This window comes from Manis javanica, chromosome 1 (assembly GCF_040802235.1).
Source record: "Manis javanica isolate MJ-LG chromosome 1, MJ_LKY, whole genome shotgun sequence".
NCBI lineage: Eukaryota > Metazoa > Chordata > Mammalia > Pholidota > Manidae > Manis > Manis javanica.
Genome location: NC_133156.1, coordinates 96674627 through 96694194, shown reverse-complemented (window position 1 = coordinate 96694194; position 19568 = coordinate 96674627). Strand labels below are relative to the sequence as shown.

Sequence of the window (19568 nt, the reverse complement as noted above, 5' to 3'; positions counted from 1 at the left end):
TTTCTTCATATAATTTTGGATTTATTAGGTTTTAGACTTTAAAAAATTGTAGATTTTTTATCTTGTATCTAGGTTTTTGTTGCTAATATGTTTACTTTCTAATTCTATCATATTTTATTCCTGATTTAGTGGTATATAATAAGGCCGTATTCCATGTTTATATACTGATGATATCCTGTAATATTTCAACTTCCATATTAGTTTTAATATTTTAATTTATTCTCTTGGATTTTCTTTGTATATAGTTACCTGAAAGTAAGGATGATTTTCTTAATTTTTATAGTTTTGCTTATTTTTTATTATTACATTGGTTAGATTTATCAGTATAATGTCAATGGTATAGGGGTGATGGCAGGCATTCTTATCTTATTCTTGACTTCAGTGACAATGCTTCTAAAGTTTAACAGAAAATTTATATTTTTTGTAAATTTTAAAAACAATACTCTTTCTTAGATTGAAGAATTTTCCTTCTGTTCTACGTATGGTAAGTTTTTTTCCCCCAAATGTAAATGAGTGTTGAATTTTTTATTTATTTTTATTTATTTTATTTTGATATCATTAATCTACAATTACATGAAGAACATTATGTTTACTAGGCTCCCCCCTTCACCAAGTCCCCCTCACATACCCCTTCACAGTCACTGTCCATCTGCATAGTAAGATGCTATAAAATCACTACTTGTCTTCTCTGCGTTGCACAGCCCTCCCCATACCCCCCATGCACTATACATGCTAATCGTAATGCCCAATGAGTGTTGAATTTTGTAGATGTTTTTCTATACTTATTGAAATAATTCTATTTTTTCTTATGTAATCTATTAATGTTTTACCTAATCTATTAATAATCTGACTGAATCTACATCCTAGAGAGTAGTCATACTCCAGAAGAGCTCCATGGGTACATGCTAGTGGTTGAGCAATCTCCTGGTGGAGCGTTGAGGTGGAAGGTCAGGGCTGGAGTCCAAGTTTCCATCATGTCCTACAGGCACAGTCCCTGATCCCTGAGTTGAGTGGCCAGTAAATCCCATAGTACAAAGTCCTGGATGCCTTTCTCAGGGGACATCATCTGGTCCTTCTATACCCTGGACCTGTAGCTGAAAACCATGTCCCTGCTCCCACTCTCGTCTCATCATGAGCTCCCCTCAAATGCTGTTCTCTGTCTGCTGTTGGTATTGCCTGGTCCTTCCCCTTATCTGCTTTAGACATGGGAAATTTATTGGTAGATTTTCTAATCATGTTTTTTCCTTTCATGGGATAAATTCTATTTATGGTATATAACACATTTTGGCTTTAATTTGTTAATATGTCAACTAGAACTTCTGTATTTTCTAGGAGAAATTTTATTTTCTTGTCCTATCATTAACTAATTTTGGTACTAGGCTAAATAGCCTCAAAAAAATGAACTAAAGAGTTTGTTTCCTTTCCACTTCCCTGTCCTTTGACACAGTTTATAAGGCAGGATTATCTTTGAAGGTTTGGTTAAATTCTTTTGCTGTAGGAGACTTTGATTGTTAACTCAATTTCTTCAATGATTTTTAAGTGATCTTAGAATTATGACAGGAGGAAGATGGGACATGGAAGATTCCAGTGGGGGTTAATTGAAATATAGGTAGAAAGGATATAAAAAGATCTACAAATAGGACAAGGAAGAGCTACATTCTGAATTTCTAATTTTAATAAATTATAAGCTAAATTTAAGAATGAAAGTTGCACTTGAATGATATTTCTGTACACAAAAGCCACTCTTAAGGATACAACAAACAAGCACATAAAAAAACCACCCACATTGATAATTATTGTTAAGAAATTATCATTTATGCAGATTTTCTCTTATTTTGAGTCCATTTTTAAAATTTTATATACTTTTTAGAAAGTTCTTTTCATCTAAACTTTCAAATTCACTGATGTTGTATTCAAATCTATAGATATAGTTCTGTTTTATATCCATTTCTAATATTGCCAATTAATACAATATCTTTTTTTGGGATTTGTACATTTTATTGGTCAAATTTTAATGTTACTGGTCCTCTAGAGTTGCTTTATTTTCCATTTTATTGATTTTTAGTACTATATTTCCCTTTTTCCATTTTTCTTGGGCTTTTATTCCCAGTTTCTCGAAAATTAACTTATTGCCATTATTTGGGGGTTTTAATACATAGTTTCAAAGTTATAAATTTACTTTAAAGTACCACTTTTGATGTCTATTAGGGTAAACAATGCTAGATACTTTAATAAGTAACTCCAATATTAGACTCATGGCAGATCCTGTCCCTCGTTGCTGGCTTCCCTAAGTGGCTCCTGTCTTAGGGCTGGGGGCTTTAGGCTTCCTCTTGGGATGCTTCCATGTTAAACAAGTAATATCCATGACTATCATGCAGCAGGAGGAAAGAGTAGACAATTATGATTTATGGTCAAGCCTGGAAGTGGCCATTTTCTGCCCATCGTCTATTGCCCAGGATCCAGTCATACAGCCCCAACATGACTGCAAAGCAGGCTGAGAAAGTAGTAAAGTTATAAAATATCTCTCTGTCCCAGATAACACAAGAACATAGCATACTTTAACTTGGCACTAAATTAACATTCCCCATCTCACTACTGTTTTTGTAATTTTAGTTTCACCTTTTAAGATATATTTTCAAACATATTTATAAAACAAATATAATCAAGTGCTTTCATGCTTTGTTGATTTTATTGATTTTCTTAGTGTTAAGAGTTCTTCACATGTTTTAGAAGTTGGGGTCACCAGCTCATTTGGATACAAGCATTCTTGTTCCCAGCCCTGACCATCTAGCAGCTTTGTAGTTGCTTCTCTGCAGCCCTTGGGCTTCTAGTCCAGACCACAGTGGTCGCTGGGGTCTCCTAGCTTGGCAGTGTCAGATAGCCAAATGGTTGGGTGCCAGCTTTCCTGCCAGCTCCTTTCCAAGCAATGACTCAGGGTTTCAGCCAGTAGGTGGTGTGTTCTGTTTCTGGTTCCAAGGCCATGGAACTGTTCTCCACCTTCCCTGGGTTTAGCACTTTTTATAAGCTATAGGCCCAGGTGGTCATCTACAGCAGTTAAGGCAAATTTAAGCTTGTTTTCATGATTGGAGAGTCCTCCTCCGGCCCCTGTTTTGGAGCAGTTTTAGTCCCTTACCCCATAGGAGGAGCCTGTGGATAAAATGAAAGTTCCTGTGTCCAGGATTCTCACCTGGCCCTGGCTGGCTTGCTCACTACAGGTGTGAGCAATATGTTGTTATTGACTCTATATAAAGAGCTCTATCCAGTGTTCTGGGTGAGATAGTGGCATGACTGCAAGGCTGGAGGAGAGCAGAGCAGAGGCTGGAGTGGTGGTGGCGTTGAGGACAGAGACCCAGAGGACGGCTGTGTGAGCAGAGAGTCTCAGAGGCAGAGACTGGCTTGCTGCATGCAGACTCGCTCTGAGTGAACGGGATTTTAGTGATTGACCTGCCACCGTGGAAATAAACTTGGGTATAAACCTTTCATCCCAAGAGCATTCTACTGTCATTTCTTTGGTCACATTGAATCCATAGTGAACTTGCCTGGGGCTGAAACCATTGGCAAGACCACTGGCAAAGTCAGCAGGGTTCATTGGTGACCAAGGAAAAAGATCAGGCTGCCCTCCTGGGAGGAGTGCTTCTGTGCACTGCACCGATGGACAGGGAGACATTTGAGTGTCCCCTGTGGACATGTACTATGAAGGGGTGGAGAACTGGGGTCCTCCCCAAGAGAAAGCTGACTGAAATGGTGTCACTACGAAGTGCTGTGGCCCAAAAGGAAGCAGCACGAGAACGAGCAGTGGCATGAGAAGCAGCAGTGTGGGAGTTCAGGCTGCCAGGTGCCGCGGGGCAGGGGAAGGAAGAGGCCCAAGAAGGAGTGGCAGGAGAAGCCCCAGCATGCAGGCTGCCAGGTGCCGTGGGGCAGGGGAAGAATGTAGTGGAGCTGTCAGCCCCAGAAATGGAGGAGTGGAGGTGTGGTGAACAGGTGGGGGTGGAGGCCCTGCCGGTGCTGGAGGCATCAGCCCCTCCTCGGTTGAGACCCCACCTGGCTGAAAGCTGGTGGAAAACCAGAAGGACTTAGCAACCACAGTTCTTTCAGGAGAGGTGCATCCCCCTCCTCAGGTTGTGGAGCACTCCATGCTGTACTTCTGTCCTCAGGCTCAAGCACAAAAGGAAATACAGTCTGCTTCTCAAAGGAAGAATTTAAAGGATCCTGTGAAGGTTGCAAAGACCCAGATGTGGGTTGGTTTGAAAAGGCAGGAGCAGATGGAAGGAAATTGGACTGGAGTTGTGTGGCAATTGAGACGGGAGCAGTGGTTCCGGCTGCTGAGGACAAAGCAGAAGGCAGAGATAAAGCAACAAGACCGGCCTGTGTGTCTGCAAGACCTTTTGCTGGAGAGGCTGGAGAAGGTGGGTATTGTAAGGTTCATTCATGATCCTTTTGGTTAACTTTGAGTTGAACTGATTCGAATAGCCAGGATGACCACTTGGTGGCAATGGATCTCCTCAGGCTTGAGGGTTATTATAATTTGTTGTAATTTTTGTTATTTGTATCTTGCCGTAGCCTTTATTGTTATTACAGAATTTGATTACAATGCTCCAGCTTTCTCGCACAGAGATCAATGCAGAGGATTGAGGGCATGTAGATTGAGAGGAGAGAATCCTGGAGGGGTGGTGTGGATAAAATTAAAGTTCCTGTGGCCAGGATTCTCACCTGGCCCTGGCTGGCTAGCTCATTACACAGGTGTGGGCAATACTTTGCTATTGACTCTATATAAAGAGGTCTGCCCAGTGCTCTGGGCGACAGGGTCGCATGGGCACACAGCTGCTGCATGGCTGCAGGAGAGCAGAGACTGGAGTGGTGGCAGCACAGAGGACAGAGGCTGAGATGGCTGCAAGGGCAGAGAGGCCAGAGACAGAGTCTGGCTTGCTGCATGAAGACTCTGTGTGGATGAGATTTTAGTGACTGACCTGCCACCGTGGAAATAAAGTTGGGTATAACCCTTTCACCCCAGGAGCATTCTACTGTCATTTGGTCACATTGAATCCACAGCGAAGTTGCCCAGGGCTGAAACCCCTTGGCAAGACAGAACCAAACCCCTAGCAGCCACTGCCTGCTTCTGAACCCAGAATTGAGCAACCTGTCAGCTTGTCTATTCATGACATTGAATTTCTGGTGTCCTGGGGCATTCATCTTCTTAACTTAAGACACCAGTTATATTGAAAGCATACACCCTCATTCATTCTTAAACTCACCACAATTTGACTTCATTTCTTAATACTCCATTAAAGCTGTTCTTTATATGGCCACCAACCAAAATCTTGTGCATAAATAAAAAAATCCATTGTACATTTTTCTATTCTCATATAATTATACTTAAAGCATTGAACACAGTTTATTGATCACCCTTTCTTTCTTGAAAGACATTTCTTGTTCTGCTTTCACTTTACTTCCATCTCCAGGTTTCCCCCACTCCTTCTCATGTTGTTGGCCTATTCTTTTCTGGCATTAAGCTAAGGGAAAGCTTTCACTCTAATTGTAATTTTTTTTACAGTTGTTATGTCTCTTTCACAATCTTTGAGCAGATATTTTATATACTTGAACTTCAGAAATACTACACAGTGCATCCTGGTGCAGATCTTTTCCCATATTCTTGCTGAATCTTGTTGAACCCTTTCAATGGAAAAAGTCAAGATTTTCTTTGGTTAAATGAGAGATATTTTTCTCATTTTTTTGATTATTGGTTCTCTGGTGTATATTCAGTTCTCTTTCTGGGGTTCTTTTTATATAAATATAGAATCTCTCATATCTCTATTTGTGTGAACTACATCTTTTCTCCTTTTCCTTTTGATCTTCTCCCTCAGAGCTGTGGGAAAAAATCTTGGGGTTGTTCTCTAGTTCATAGAATTGGTTTCACCTGTGAACAGTAATGTTCACTACATCAGTCCCCACAATCGGTATCCATAAAGGGAGTTTCTTGTGGTTCTGGTGCAAAAAGCAAAATACTCCTGAGAGACACAGACCACTTGTTTACTCATGCTTCTGTTAGGGTGGGTTTTCACAGCCTCTTTTGGTGACTGCAGGGAGGCTGAGGTATCTGGGCCCTGTAGGGAGACCCTGGGTCCAACTTTACCTACTAGAAATGTTGCTAAAGTCTGGCTCTGGCTAGAGATCTCAAATGCTCAGCACACACCCCAAAAGGCAAAAGAGTGCCAAGGACTCTGGGGTGGTATCCCTCATTCTTCAAATCACATCATTATTATAAAAGCAGTGATTTTTAAATGTTTTTTATATGTGCTTAGAATAGAACTTTTTTTACTTTGCACTTACGGTGGAAGGAAGAGGAGAGCTGTGCTGTGCTGTGTTGGGGAAGGGTTGAAGGAGAAGACATTTGGAAAAGAAATTTAGGGGGAGAACAAACATCGAATGAACATTTATTCAGTTATTTGCTGGGTGGTGGTCTGTATTGGAAACCTCTCTTCCTCATCTCCAATGACTTGTTCAGTGAATCTTTGTTACTCAGGTAACAGTTGATGTGGTTTTATTGAAAAATGCTTCACAATATTTTTTACCTTATCCAATATCCAGCTTTGGTTAAGTTTGCTGTATCCATTATTCAGCATTTTTGAGTATTTACTCTATGTCAGGCTTGCAGGGATACAGCACAGAAGAAAACAGTCAAGACTGCCACCACCAAGGAAGGAGTTTATGATCCTGTGCAATAAGAAGGTTCTGTGTAAGTGGGAGGGAGGATGGTTAGTAGGATGGCACTGAGTCCCTCTTCTCAGGGAATTTGTCCATTATCATCTCTTCTTTTACCTATTTTTACATGAAGCTCTTCACCCTCTTTTATCCAGGTTGCCTGTGATTCCTTTTGCCTGTGTATCTCAGCTTCTGACATTTGTTTCCAGCTCTTTGGCTCTGATGACCCGTATGGGTGCTCTCTCCAGCCACACTTCAGACCTGATCTCCTAATGAGTTGTTAGTTTTACCCTCTCTTCCCCAATCTCTGTGCTTGCTGTGGGAGACCCACCATCTTTTCCCCATGGCTTTCCTACATGTGCCTGAGACCAGCTTTAATTTCTATGTAGGTATTCTATAGGGAAAATTTGATAGTACCTACCTGAAGGTCCTGCTCCTGGTTAATCCACAAACACTTCTGCATGAAAACCTGGGCCATTTGGACAAGAAAGGCTGAGCCTGTGTGTGCACAGCTGCACACATGCATCTCTGGTTCTCTGTTCACCATCCATTTCCCCAGAGCACTTCCATGTCATTACCAAGGACAACTGCACACAGGGGGCTGCTCTCTGGATGATTGAAACCATTAATAATTCACCAAACTCTGGCTGCCTGCTTTCATTAAATCACTATGCTAATGATGTCCCTCAGGAAAAGGGAACAGTAAGTCCCCCTCCAATGCAGGCTTGATGGAGACAGACCATATTTCATACATAAGTCAGGGGTGGGCATTTTGCCTTGATTACTTTGACTTCTTCCTTTACAGAGATACAGGATGTGGAAGTAGGCATAATCAGATAAAATGAAGCAGGCAAAGATTCTGTTTGAATATCAGTGTCAGTGTGTCACTAAAGTGGCTCTGATTTAGCCTGTCTCTTCTTTCAGTTAGGAAATGAGGTAATCTTTACTGGGATGTCTTAGTACAGATGGAGACTTTTAAAAAAATGAAGCACCATGAACTGGACATAGTCCCCTAAAGTGAGATGGTCTCATATAGCCATGGATGCCCTGTTCAGATCACAACTCTTGCTACCCGAGAAGGCAGTTTTTCCCATTTGATCTGATCTTGTTCATCCAAGGAAGACCGAACGAGTTAAAAATGTATGAACAGTACCTGAACACAGTAAGTATTCAAGAGAGATTAGCTATGCCAAAGAATAAAGGAAAGTCTGCATCATTTTCTAGACTCTGTATGTCAGTGACTGGCTTCTATAGCATTTGTTTCAGGTACTGTGGGGCATAACAGAGGAACTTCCCTGTTGCATCTGCCAGACCATTCTTGTCTTAGCAAGAAGGAGCAGATAGGCACCTGAAAGTAGACTCCCCAGTAGGGTGCCCCATATCAACAGGCAGGGAGCTTGAGGCTAACTGGGCCAAAAGTTTTACTGGCCCTTTGGGTCCAGTATGTAGTTAGAGGGTCCCAAACCTATTCTGGAAGTCTGGTAATTTTTGTTGGGTGGGGAGCAGGGAGCCTGCATGTCTCCAAAAAATATTTGAATAAGCACTGTCCTGCATGCTGACGTTTTCTTTCTTGCTTTTAGTTTTGAATTTCTAACTGTATTACTATTTTTCATAAAAATTGAATATAAGAGAAAATAAAAAAGTCATTACTCCCATTTATTGTTTCAGACTTTCTTTTTGTTCCCCGCCTGAGTCTTCTCCATGAGGCCAGCTCCTGGTGTTCTCGCGTGTGTCCCCGCGGGAGCGCTGGAGCAGTCTCCTTTGAAAGGCTCCCTCTCTCAACACAGTGAAGTAGGCTGGAGCCTTCTGTCCCTTGGGAGGCTTCTTTCTCCTCTCTGTCCTAAAAAGACCCCAGGGTAGGTAGCTTTAGGCTAATACTGAAGACCTTGGGGGAAACTCCCCCTTTAAGGGGTGTTTTTCCACAGGTTTCTTTCCTTGTCTCTTCTCACTCCTGGTGAGATCGTCAAGACTAAGAGAGGGTATGAGCCCAGAGGCAGTCAAGTGGCTTTGACTCGGGCTGTTTAGGCCTAAGCAAGACTCTGAAATGTGGTCCTGTGTATCCAGCCAGGTTCCTCAGGGCAGGCAAGGGCAAAGCTCTACCTGGTTATACTGTTTGGGTGTTATCCTTTCTGTTCAGTTTGTATAGGGAACTAGCTGGGGTCTTTTAGGTCTCAGCATGCAGGTGCTGGAGGGTTTAGGGGCCTCATTCCCTTTTTTCTGTTTCTTTCCTTCTTAAACACATGCTGGTGTGTTTTGCTGACTCAGCTGGGTATAGCCTTAGGGGGCAAGTTCTGCATGTGGTAGGGCTCCTGCCCTGGGAGAGGCCTCTTGCAGTGATCCTTCAAACCACACTTGCAGCTGATGCCACTGGGCAGTGCCCATCAATGTGCTGGTCATGTTTGAGTTTTGAGAGGAGAGGAAGTGGGTTTTGGCTGTGTGTAGGTTTTGCAGTGATCTTATACTGTTATTTCATTTCCTTGTAGATGAAGTCTTTGGCAGAGACCCAAGGTCTTGCACTAGGAGAGGATGTGGTAGGTAGAATCTCGTTTTGATGAGTTCAGGGGTCCGTTCTGGAGCGAGAGCAGTGCTGTCCAGAACTGTAACCTGCAGAGCAGTCACATCTCTCTGGGCCAAGGCCATTGCAAATGGTACAGAGTTTTGATGTCAGGTTAGTGGGATTCAGCACTTGCATTCATTTCTAGGACTAAAAAGGTTCTCCCAAAGCAATACTAGGCTTCTAGTGTAAAGGAGTGCAGAGAGCATTAAGAGTCAGGAAAAAGAACTAATAAAACTTAGCTAAACCTTAACAGCAGACCATTCCGGAATAGTAAGAGATTCAATGTCTAAACTTAGAGAGAGACCAGATCAAAGGAAGAGAGAGCGAGAGGCCAGCCAAGGGCTATTTGAATCCTAGTTTACTAAATCCCCATGGTTTACAACCCTGATATCCACCCTGGCAGGGCCCTTGCTTATTTTTATACTGCTTCTCACTTTAGGTCCCTGTATCTTAAACCGGCTAATAGCCTTTGTTAGGGAAAGAGTGAGTGCTGTTCAGGTGCTAATGCTGAGACAGTATCATTCACTCACACAGCAGGAAGAAACAAACATTCCATGATTGGAATGGTCAAAGGAAAGTGGGGAAATGTAGAATCTAAGCATTAGTAAGATTAGTAAATTAGCATAAGCATAGCCATCTTAGAAACCTAGAAACCATTTTCTGAGAGTGTGACTCAGAGGAAAAAAAAAAACAAAAAAACAAACCCTGGGCCTGGGTAAGGCCTTGAAAAACAAGTTAATCATGAGCACCGGGTGGTGGGCAGCTGTGACCCTTGGTCAGCTAACCTTGGTCAGTAAATCTTACATACCAAGCTTATCGTGCAGAACCTCCCTAACCATTGAGGAGTAGTCTTACCCTGCCCTTGCTTAACCCCAGGATATATGTCTTGCAAGAATAATGTATAGTTATAGAAAATTGCTATGAGTTAAGTGCTTTGAAATTGCTATATAAACCCTTGGCTCTGAGTGCTCGGGGTCCTTGTTGAGACCCGCTGCATCGGGCTGACTTGGACCTCAGCTAGCTAGCTGAATAAAGACTTTGCTTGAATTTACATCTCTATGCCTGTGTAGTTTGTTCTCTGGGGAAGCCTCGGAAGCCTGGACCCTAACACTAGTTGTCAGGATTTGACCCTGATTGTTTTTCCTTTGTCTTGCTTTTTTTCAGCTGTCTTATTTCTAGTTTGTCACTCTAGATAAAATAGTTCTTGTTACAAAAGAAAATTTGATAGCACAAGGAATATTTGTATTCATAGAATCACAAATAAATAATACATGGAAAAGGCCAAGAACACAAAACCTGGCCCCTGACAGCCTGGATTTGGATCCTAGCTCCATTCTACTTAAATAAATAACCTTGGCCAAGTTACTTATCCCCTATGAACTTCATTTTTCTCATCTGTAAAATGGGAACATAAATAATAACAACCTTCAGGGTTGTTGGGAAGATAAAATGTTAATGTGTGTTAAGTACTTAAAACAGTGCCTAGTTAAGTATTTGCTGTTTTGTGTGTGTGTTTTTAATTAAATGTGTTTATTTACTACTTCTTTCTCTCAATAGTTTCCCAGAGACAAAGACAATGTCTATTTTGCTTACCATTGGATCCCCAGAGATTAGCACAATGTCCAGAACAACATAGATTTACAATTAATTTGTGGTATGAGAGAATGCTTTTAAATGGCTCGAAGTTCTTCAAAATCAGGAATAAAATACTTGAGGAAGTGCAGGGTTTTGGAGGTAAGCACATGACCAAGGATCTGCTGTGTTTCTTTGGGTTGCTGAGGGAACAGGCTTAGTGTTTACCAATAGCTTCATCAAAGCCTTGTGTTCTGCTTTATTTGAAGAACAGGAAATGGAACTGTGGAGAATGCTTGTTATATAATAAACTATGTGCATGACTCACAAGAGAATGTGGATTAAATTTATAGTAGAGTCTAACAATCAATTTGGAAAATCCACCTCTTTACCTTTTTCAGCTTCTAGAGGCCTCCCACGTTGCTTGGCTCATGGCCCCTTCCCTGGGTCTTTACTGTCGGCAACATTAGATGGAGTCTATCTCAGGCTGCAGTCTCTCTGGTTCCCTCCCCCAATTTCCTCTCACTTTCCAGGCCTCTTGTAATTACATTGGGCTCGTTGGGCATTGTTATCGCTGTCTGGACCACCCTCCATCCTCAGCACCTGTACTGGGGTGTGGCCTTTCCCTGCCTGGCTGCTGACCCCAGCCATTGCCCTTCATGCTCACTCTGGGCGTGGTGGGGCCCATTCGGGCTGCTCAGGCTGGCCTCCACAAACACACCCATGTTTTGCTGCCATCAGGGTTTTGAGACCTTGGGTTTCCCAATAGGGTGCCTTCTTTCTTAAAAATAAAACTAGATGCTTTTTTAAAAGAAAGAGAGTTGAGGCTTCCAAAGACTCCAAGTGATTATTGAGGTATAAAGAAGGTGGAGACAGAGAAAACAAGACAGAGACAGGAAGCTCCCAGATGGCCTTGGTCTTGGGAGTGGGTAGAGGAGGTGGTGTATTTGGAGATTTTATTAATAAAATTCCATCAGTGCTTAGTGATGACTCAGGCCACTTTTGGTTGACAAGTGATGTCTATGGACTGATATGGCCTCAGTATCCCAGCATGATGTTGCCAAGAGAAATCAATAGCATCTATTTTCCATTGTATTTGGCAAGTAAGATGATTGATTATCTCAGCATGAAAGATTAAATATATATGTACATGGAGAGTGAAGGAAATCATCACCAACCTTCCCTAGCAGTCAATAGCACAGCTAATGAATTTTATGTTGTTTTCTTTGCAAGGTAAAACAAAATGCAGGTATCTCCAGGCCTGATGAAACCAAGGGCTCTTTGACTCTGACCACTGCTGATGTCATCCAGGTTTCTGCTTGTCTTGATTAGACTGAGAATAGCCAAACACTGCTCATTGAGACAGATATTGATTTTGGCCAGGAAGTTCTGTCATCAGAAGTAATTACAATTTCTCATTTTAATTTATTAGATCAGGAAATCTAATAAATTTTCCATGACTCCTCTCCCCATTTTTTTGTTGGTATGTAGAATAATCTCACCAAGTTACTTCTGAGAAAATGGGTGCTAAAACAGGGCATGGATATGAAATGTAAACGGTTGCTTTCCTCTTTGCTGATGTTGGTGTAAACAGTCTTAGCTATTGTGGCCTTTTGAGCAAGCATTTTCACTAAGCTACTTACGTAAGCACTGTACCTCCTTTTCTGCATTTGCCAAATGAGCAAAATAATTGTACAAAGCTCTTGGTTGTTGTAATAATTAATTGAAATTATTCACTAAATACTTAGAACACAAGAATACATAGTATGAGCTTAATAAATGTCAGCTATCATTGTTACATTAATAAAAACTTGAAAAGGCATCTGAGACAAATAGAGAATAGAAATGGGTCCTTTTTTTAAATTAAGGTATCATTGATATGCACTCTTATGAAGGTTTCACATGAAAAACATTGTGGTTACTACATTCACCCATATTATCAAGTACCCCACATACCCCATTGCAGTCACTGCCCATCAGTGTAGTAAGATGCCACAGAGTCACTAATGGTCTTCTCTGTGCTACACTGTCTTCCCCATGACACCCCCACACCGTGTGTACTAATCATACCCCTCAATCCCCTTCTCCCTTCCTCCCCAACACCCTCCCTTATACCTCCCCTTTGGCAACCGCTAGTCGCTTCTTGGAGTCTGTGAGTCTGCTGCTGTTTTGTTCCTTCAGTTTTGCTTTGTTGTTATGCTCCACAAATGAGGGAAATCATTTGGTACTTGTCTTTCTCTGCCTGGTTTATTTCACTGAGCATAATACCCTCTAGTTCTATCCATGTTGTTGCAAATGGTAGAATTTGTTTCTTTCTTATGGCTGAATAGTATTCCATTGTGTGTATGTACCAAATCTTCTTTAGCCATTCATCTACTGATGGACAGTTAGGTTGCTTCCATATCGTGGCTATTGTAAATAGTGCTGCAATAAACATAGGGGTGCATATGTCTTTTTGAATCTGAGATCTTGTTTTCTTTGGATAAATTCCTAGGAATGGAATTCCTGGGTCAAATGGTATTTCTATTTATAACTTTTTGAGGAACCTCCGTATTGCTTTTCACAATAGTTGAACTAGTTTATATTCCCACCAGCAGTGTAGGAAGGTTCCCCTTTCTCCACATCCTTGCCAGCATTTGTTGTTCCTTGTCTTTTGGATGTTGGCCATCCTAATTGGTGTGAGGTTATATCTCATTGCAGTTTTAATTTGGAATTCCCTGATAATTAGCGACATGGAGCATCTTTTCATGTGCCTGTTGGCCATCTGAATTTCTTCTTTGGAGAATTGTCTGTTCATGTCCTCCCCCATTTTTTAATAGGGTTATTTGCTTTTTGGGTGTTGAGGTGTATGAGTTCTTTATATATTTTGGATGTTAAACCCTTGTCAGATACGTCATTTACAAATATATTCTCCCATACTGTAGGATGCCTTTTTGTTCTGCTGATGTTATCCTTTGCTGTACAGAAGCTTTTTAGCATGATGTAGTCCCATTTGTTAATTTTTTATTTTGTTTCCCTTGCCTGAGGAGATGCATTCAGGAAAAAGTTGCTCATGTTTATATTCAGATTTTTGCCTGTTTTCTTCGAAGAGTTTTATAGTTTCATGACTTAAATTTAGGTCTTTGATCCATGTCGAGTTTTCTTTTGTGTATGGAGTTAGACAATAATCCAGTTTCATTCTCTTACATATAGCTGTCCAGTTTTGCCAGCACCAGTTGTTGAAGAGGCTGTCTTTTCCCCATTGTATATCCGTGGCTTCTTTATTGTATATTAATCGACCATATATGGTTGTGTTTATATCTGGGCTCTGTATTCTGTTCCATTGATATATGGGTCTGTTCTTGTGCCAGTACCAAATTGTCTTGATTACTGTGGCTGTGTAGTAGAGCTTGAAGTCAGGGAGTGTAATTCCCCCAGCTTTATTCTTCCTTTTCATTTGGCTTTGGCTATTCATGGTCTGTTATGATTCCATAGGAATTTTGGAACTATTTGCTCTAGTTCATTGAAGAATGCTGTTGGTATTTTGATGGGGATTGCATTGAATCTGTAGATTGCTTTAGGTAGGATGGCCATTTTGACAGTAATAATTCTTCCTATCCATGAGCACGGAATGTATTTCCATTTATTGGTATCTTCTTTAATTTCTCTCATGAGTGTCTTGTGGTTTTCAGGGTATAGGTCTTTTACTTCCTTGGTTAGGTTTATTCCTAGGTATTTTATTATTTTTGATACAATTGTGAATGGAATTGTTTTTCTGATTTCTCTTTCTGCTAGTTCATCATTAGTGTATAAGAATGCAACAGATTTCTGTGTATTAATTTTGTATCCTGCAACTTTGCTGAATTCAGTTATTAGTTCTAGTAGTTTTGGAGTGGATTCTTTAGGGTTTTTTATGTACAATATCATGTCATCTGCAAACAGTGACAGCTTAACTTCTTCCTTACCAATCTGGATGCCTTTTATAGAAATGGGTCCTTTTTAAGGTTTTTACTGTGGTGTTTCAGAAATAGCAAAGGGTTTGGGGAATAACTGAGTAGAGCAAGTTGAATGCTATATGCATTGAAGATAAAAAGAAACAAATGTCTAATTATAAGACATTGCATATTTATTGTAGAAAACATAATTATACAAAATGAAAAAACATATCTAAACTCCACAACCCAGAAATAACCACTATTAACATTCTGATGTTTTTTCTTCCAGACTTTTTTTCTTTGCATTTATAAATGCTTGTATTTTTAGCATATTTGGGGTTATGTGCTATATAGTATTATTTTGATTTTTATATATTTTTTATAATGTTTCATATATGTGTGATACATCAAAATGATGTGTGTATAATTTGTATAACAATAATGTAATGAACACCTGTGAATATATACTGAATGTTATGTCTCCTATCTAGCCCCTGAAGTAACCACTATCCCAAATTTTGTATTTTTCATTACCTTGCTATTAAAATAAAGATGGTTTTATTAATTATGCTCAGATAATATATTGTTATTTTTGACTTTCTTAAAAAGGGCATTATACTATCTGTAGTCTTCTTGGAGTTGCTTTTTTAAAAACATCAACATTGTGTTTCCATTATAATTTGATCTTTATTGTTTCATTTGACAACACATCATTTTCAGTTTTATATAATGTTCTATAGTATGCTTGTACTATACTGTGCTTCCCAGAAATCCATTCTTTTGTTGATGTAATTGTAGGTTGTTTCTAGTTTTTTTGATATCACAGAGCAGCAGTGAACTTCCTCATATATGTCATATAGGATGGTGTCAGTTATCACCTGGGAAATGGTTAGAAATGCAAATTCTTGAACCTCATCTCAGACCCATTGAACCAGAAACTCTGGGACAGGCCCCAGAAATCTGTGTTTTGACAAGCTCCTCAGTTGTTGTTATGCTTGTGTTTTGGGAACCATTGCTGTAGAGAATCTGTTTAGGAGTAGAATTCCTGGGTCAAAGGGTATATGACTGCTCTACTTTATAAGACTATGGTTGTTAAATAGTGTAGCTACATGTACCTGTTGAGCTCTTGAAATGCAGCTAGAATGAATGAGGAACTACATATTTAATTTAATTTTAATTTTAAATACTGAAACTTGATGCAGTTATTGGAAAAATTTTAAGTATGTTTGGAACAATTTTGGTCTGTGAATCTACATTTTCAACTGTAAATTTTATGAAACTTAATTAGAGATAAAGTATTTCCAGTGAAAATTTAGCTTTTGAGTTGAAATGTGCTTTAAGTATAAAAATACATAATGGATTTCAAAGAATTATTATAAGGGAGGAAAAGTATTTTTCCTCTACCTCTTAGGTTCAATGATTGGGGACCTGTGAATTAAACTGACAAATGACAAATTAGCAATAGAAAAGACATGCTAATTTTATTGATGTTAGTATTTTTGCTTGCATAGGGGTCTTACAGGAAAGAAGGGAAAATCCAAATGGTGCACGGTTAGACCTGGGGTTTCTATACCATTTTAACAATGGGCCATGAATTATGGCAAAATAAGAAGACAAAGGAAAAGGAGTTTGCGTTCTTAAGGGCAGTAAATTGTGGGACAATGACTAGGAAATATATTGAGTAAGGGTTGTTTAGTAGGATTTGTTATGTATACTCAAGTTGTCTCCTGTGATAAGAATGGTTCTCATCTTCCTGGCACAGGAGATGAGAAGAGAGGCTCCTTTACAAATTAAAATCTATGTAACTTTTACAATGGGAAATTATGCCAGGCTTTTGGCAGAAAAGAGGAGGGCAAAGATCTCCAGTTTCTCAAGTGCCTTCAGCTCAAATAATCTTTGTGTCAATGTGGCATGTTTTCCTGTGGCATATTCTGATCCCCTTCATTATACAAAAATAATATATCTCATTAATAATTCTTTTTATATTGATGTCATGTTGAAATCATATTTTGGATACAGTGGGTAAAATACAATATATTAAGATTAACTTTGTTCCTTTTTACTTTTTTAATGTGGCTACTAGAAAATATAAATTGCTGATGTATAAGATAATCCCAGAATGTTTTTCAAGATGGTTGCATCAATTTACACTTCCACCATCGGTATATGAGAGTTCTCATAAATTTATATCCCTCTCCCAAATCTGAGAATTTTAGATTTCCTAAATTTTGCTAATCCAACAGATGTAAAATGTTATCCATTGTGGTTTTAATCTGTATTTCCTATTTACTAGTTTGAGTTTTTCATATGACCAGTCATTATTTATGTTTTCTCTTCTGTGAAATTCCTGTTTATGCTATTTGTCCATTTTTTTGTATTGGATTTTTTAGTCTTATAAAATTTATCCTAAGAAATTAAAAAAATATATTCTGAGTACTAATCCTTGCCTAGTTATATGTGGTGAATATATCTTCTTCCAGTTTGTGACCTGTCTTTTCACTTTTTAAAATGTGTTTTTTAATGAAAAGAAGCTCTTAATTTTAATGTCGCCAAATTTATCACTCTTTTCTTTGTTACTGTTTTTTATGTCTGGAGAAATTTCTCTATACCTCAAGGCCAGAAAGATATAGTCCTGCGTTTTCTTCTAACAGTTTTGAAGTTTGGCCTTTTGGATTTGAATCCTTAATCTATGTAGAATTGATAGATTCCTTAGGTAGGAATCCTATTTCATGGCTAACCAATTGTTTCACTCTCTTATAGACAAAGGGAGTCTTTTTCTCATTACCTATAATGCCATCCTTTTCATATACTCAAGATTCCATATAAGCATGGGTCTGTTTCTAGGGTGTCTGTTTTGTTTTATTGGTCAATTTGTCTAATTCTTTTCTGATACCACTGTCTTAATAACTAAAGTTTTATAGTAAATCTTGGTGTTCACAAGGCCAGGTCTTCCCAACCTTATCGTCTTCAGGAGTATCTTGGTTATTCTTAACCCTTTGTTTTTCCATGTAACTATTAGAATTGACTTTTTAAGTTCTCTGAAAAAAATCCTGTTGGGATTTTGATCAGTTATATTGAATCTTAAATCAATTTGGAATATATTGACATCTTTATGACATTATTTTTTTTATTAATAAACATGGTGTATCTCACCAATTATTTAGGCTTTCTTTAATGTGTTGCAGTGAAATTTAAATATTTTCCCCATATAGGTCTCATATATCATTTTCAGATATATGTCTAATTATCTTTTTTGTAACTCTAGTAGGTAAAATTTTTAAAAAAGTTTTATGTTTTCTAGTTACTGATTTCTGGTGTATACACAAGCAATTAATTTTTGTAGGTCCATCTTTTGACCAACCTCCTTTTTTAACATCACAGACAGCATGACTTCACACTTTCGTAAGTGTCTGTGCTTGACATGGGAGTCTCAGGCCCAGTTTCCCCACCTCAGTTCTGGCCCAAAGAGCTGTTCTGAGCCTCCTGGTTAGCCACTGCTGACCACTCCCAAGTCTGCACACAGATCTCATATTTATGTTAGTTAGGATCTAATTGTTCGTCAATGGGGGGGTCCTCAGAATATTTAATTTACTAAGTGGGGGAAAGTAGGAATTTTAATTCTATCTTTGGTTTTACACTCCATTTTGTCACTTAATATGTCATCGGCATTTCCCTCTATTGAAGTAAATCGGGCAAAAGATAGTTACAACCTTGTGTTATGTTATAGTGGCAGCTTGGCATAGCTCAAATCACACTTTTCTTTTGCCTGAATTACTTCAATGGCTTACTCACCGCTATTCTCCTCAAATCATTTTTCACATTGCAGGTATAGCAACTGTCCACAATGGCCAATCTGATCATGTCACTATTCCTTAATGCACACGTGAGGCAATGATCCAATGGTAATATGGTGGAGTAGCAAGAGTCCAGGTCAGGAATGACTCTGTGGGGCTGACATACCAACTCAGAAATGCCCACTTTTGGACTTTTAACTTAAGAGGGAAATAAACTCTTTTTTTTCTGGGTGTCTTTTACTTTCACTAGTTTGCAATGCTTAACTGGTACCTACAACCAGCCGGTGCTCATCTTTCACAATTACTGTTCCATCTGCTTGAAATCGTCTTTCTGGTTAGCTCCCTGCCCATCCTCAGCTTCAAAAGAAACTACTCTTAGTCACAGATTTTTTCTCAAATGTTTTCTCACCCTTTCTGCCTTCTTCCCTCCCTTTTCACCTTTCATCCACTCCTTTCAATCAGGTGGGCTTGGCCTGCCTGTCTGTTTGGTAGATACTGCTGTTACTTTTGGATGCACTTTAGGCTTCTCATGCTCTAAGTACCAGAATTAATTTCTTAAGTAGAGTTTCCCCCATGACCTGAAACTGAGTGCCTCTTCTACTATGTGAGAAGCTCTATTTCCAAAGCTTAGGTCTGTCTCTGGCTTCTTCGGCGAGTTTCAACACCCACTTCCAATCCGAGTTGCATCCTGAAATGTGATGTCTAAGTTAGCAGTGTTGTTTTAAGTTACAATCACTCAAGAGAGCTCTATTTGGGTTTTAGAGTGCCTTTTACCATGCCTAGTACACAGAAAATGCCCAGAAAATAAGCAGTGGTTGCCTAGAATGGCTGCATAGACATGGGATGTTTTCTAGGTTGATGGTAACAACAATGATGATGTTGGTTGTAAGGAAAGGAACACTGCTCCCTTTTCACTCCACTCAGGAGCACTGAACTATGTCCACCTCTTAAGGGCTGAAGACTTGCTAATCTGATGATGGAACAGAGTCCCAGGCAGTTGCTGGTGGGCGGGGGCAATGTGCCTTGAAAGGT

General features: G+C 39.5%; 1 long non-coding RNA gene across 1 annotated transcript in view; it reads left to right on the top strand.

The window, feature by feature from the left end:
• Positions 1-3929: 3929 nt before the first annotated feature.
• The window catches only part of LOC108392290 (uncharacterized), a 201460-nt gene continuing 185821 nt past the window's right edge, over positions 3930-19568 (top strand). Inside the window, exon 1 of the long non-coding RNA XR_012130641.1 lies at positions 3930-4406. This is a non-coding gene — a long non-coding RNA (uncharacterized lncRNA). The remainder of the gene's footprint in view (positions 4407-19568) is intronic.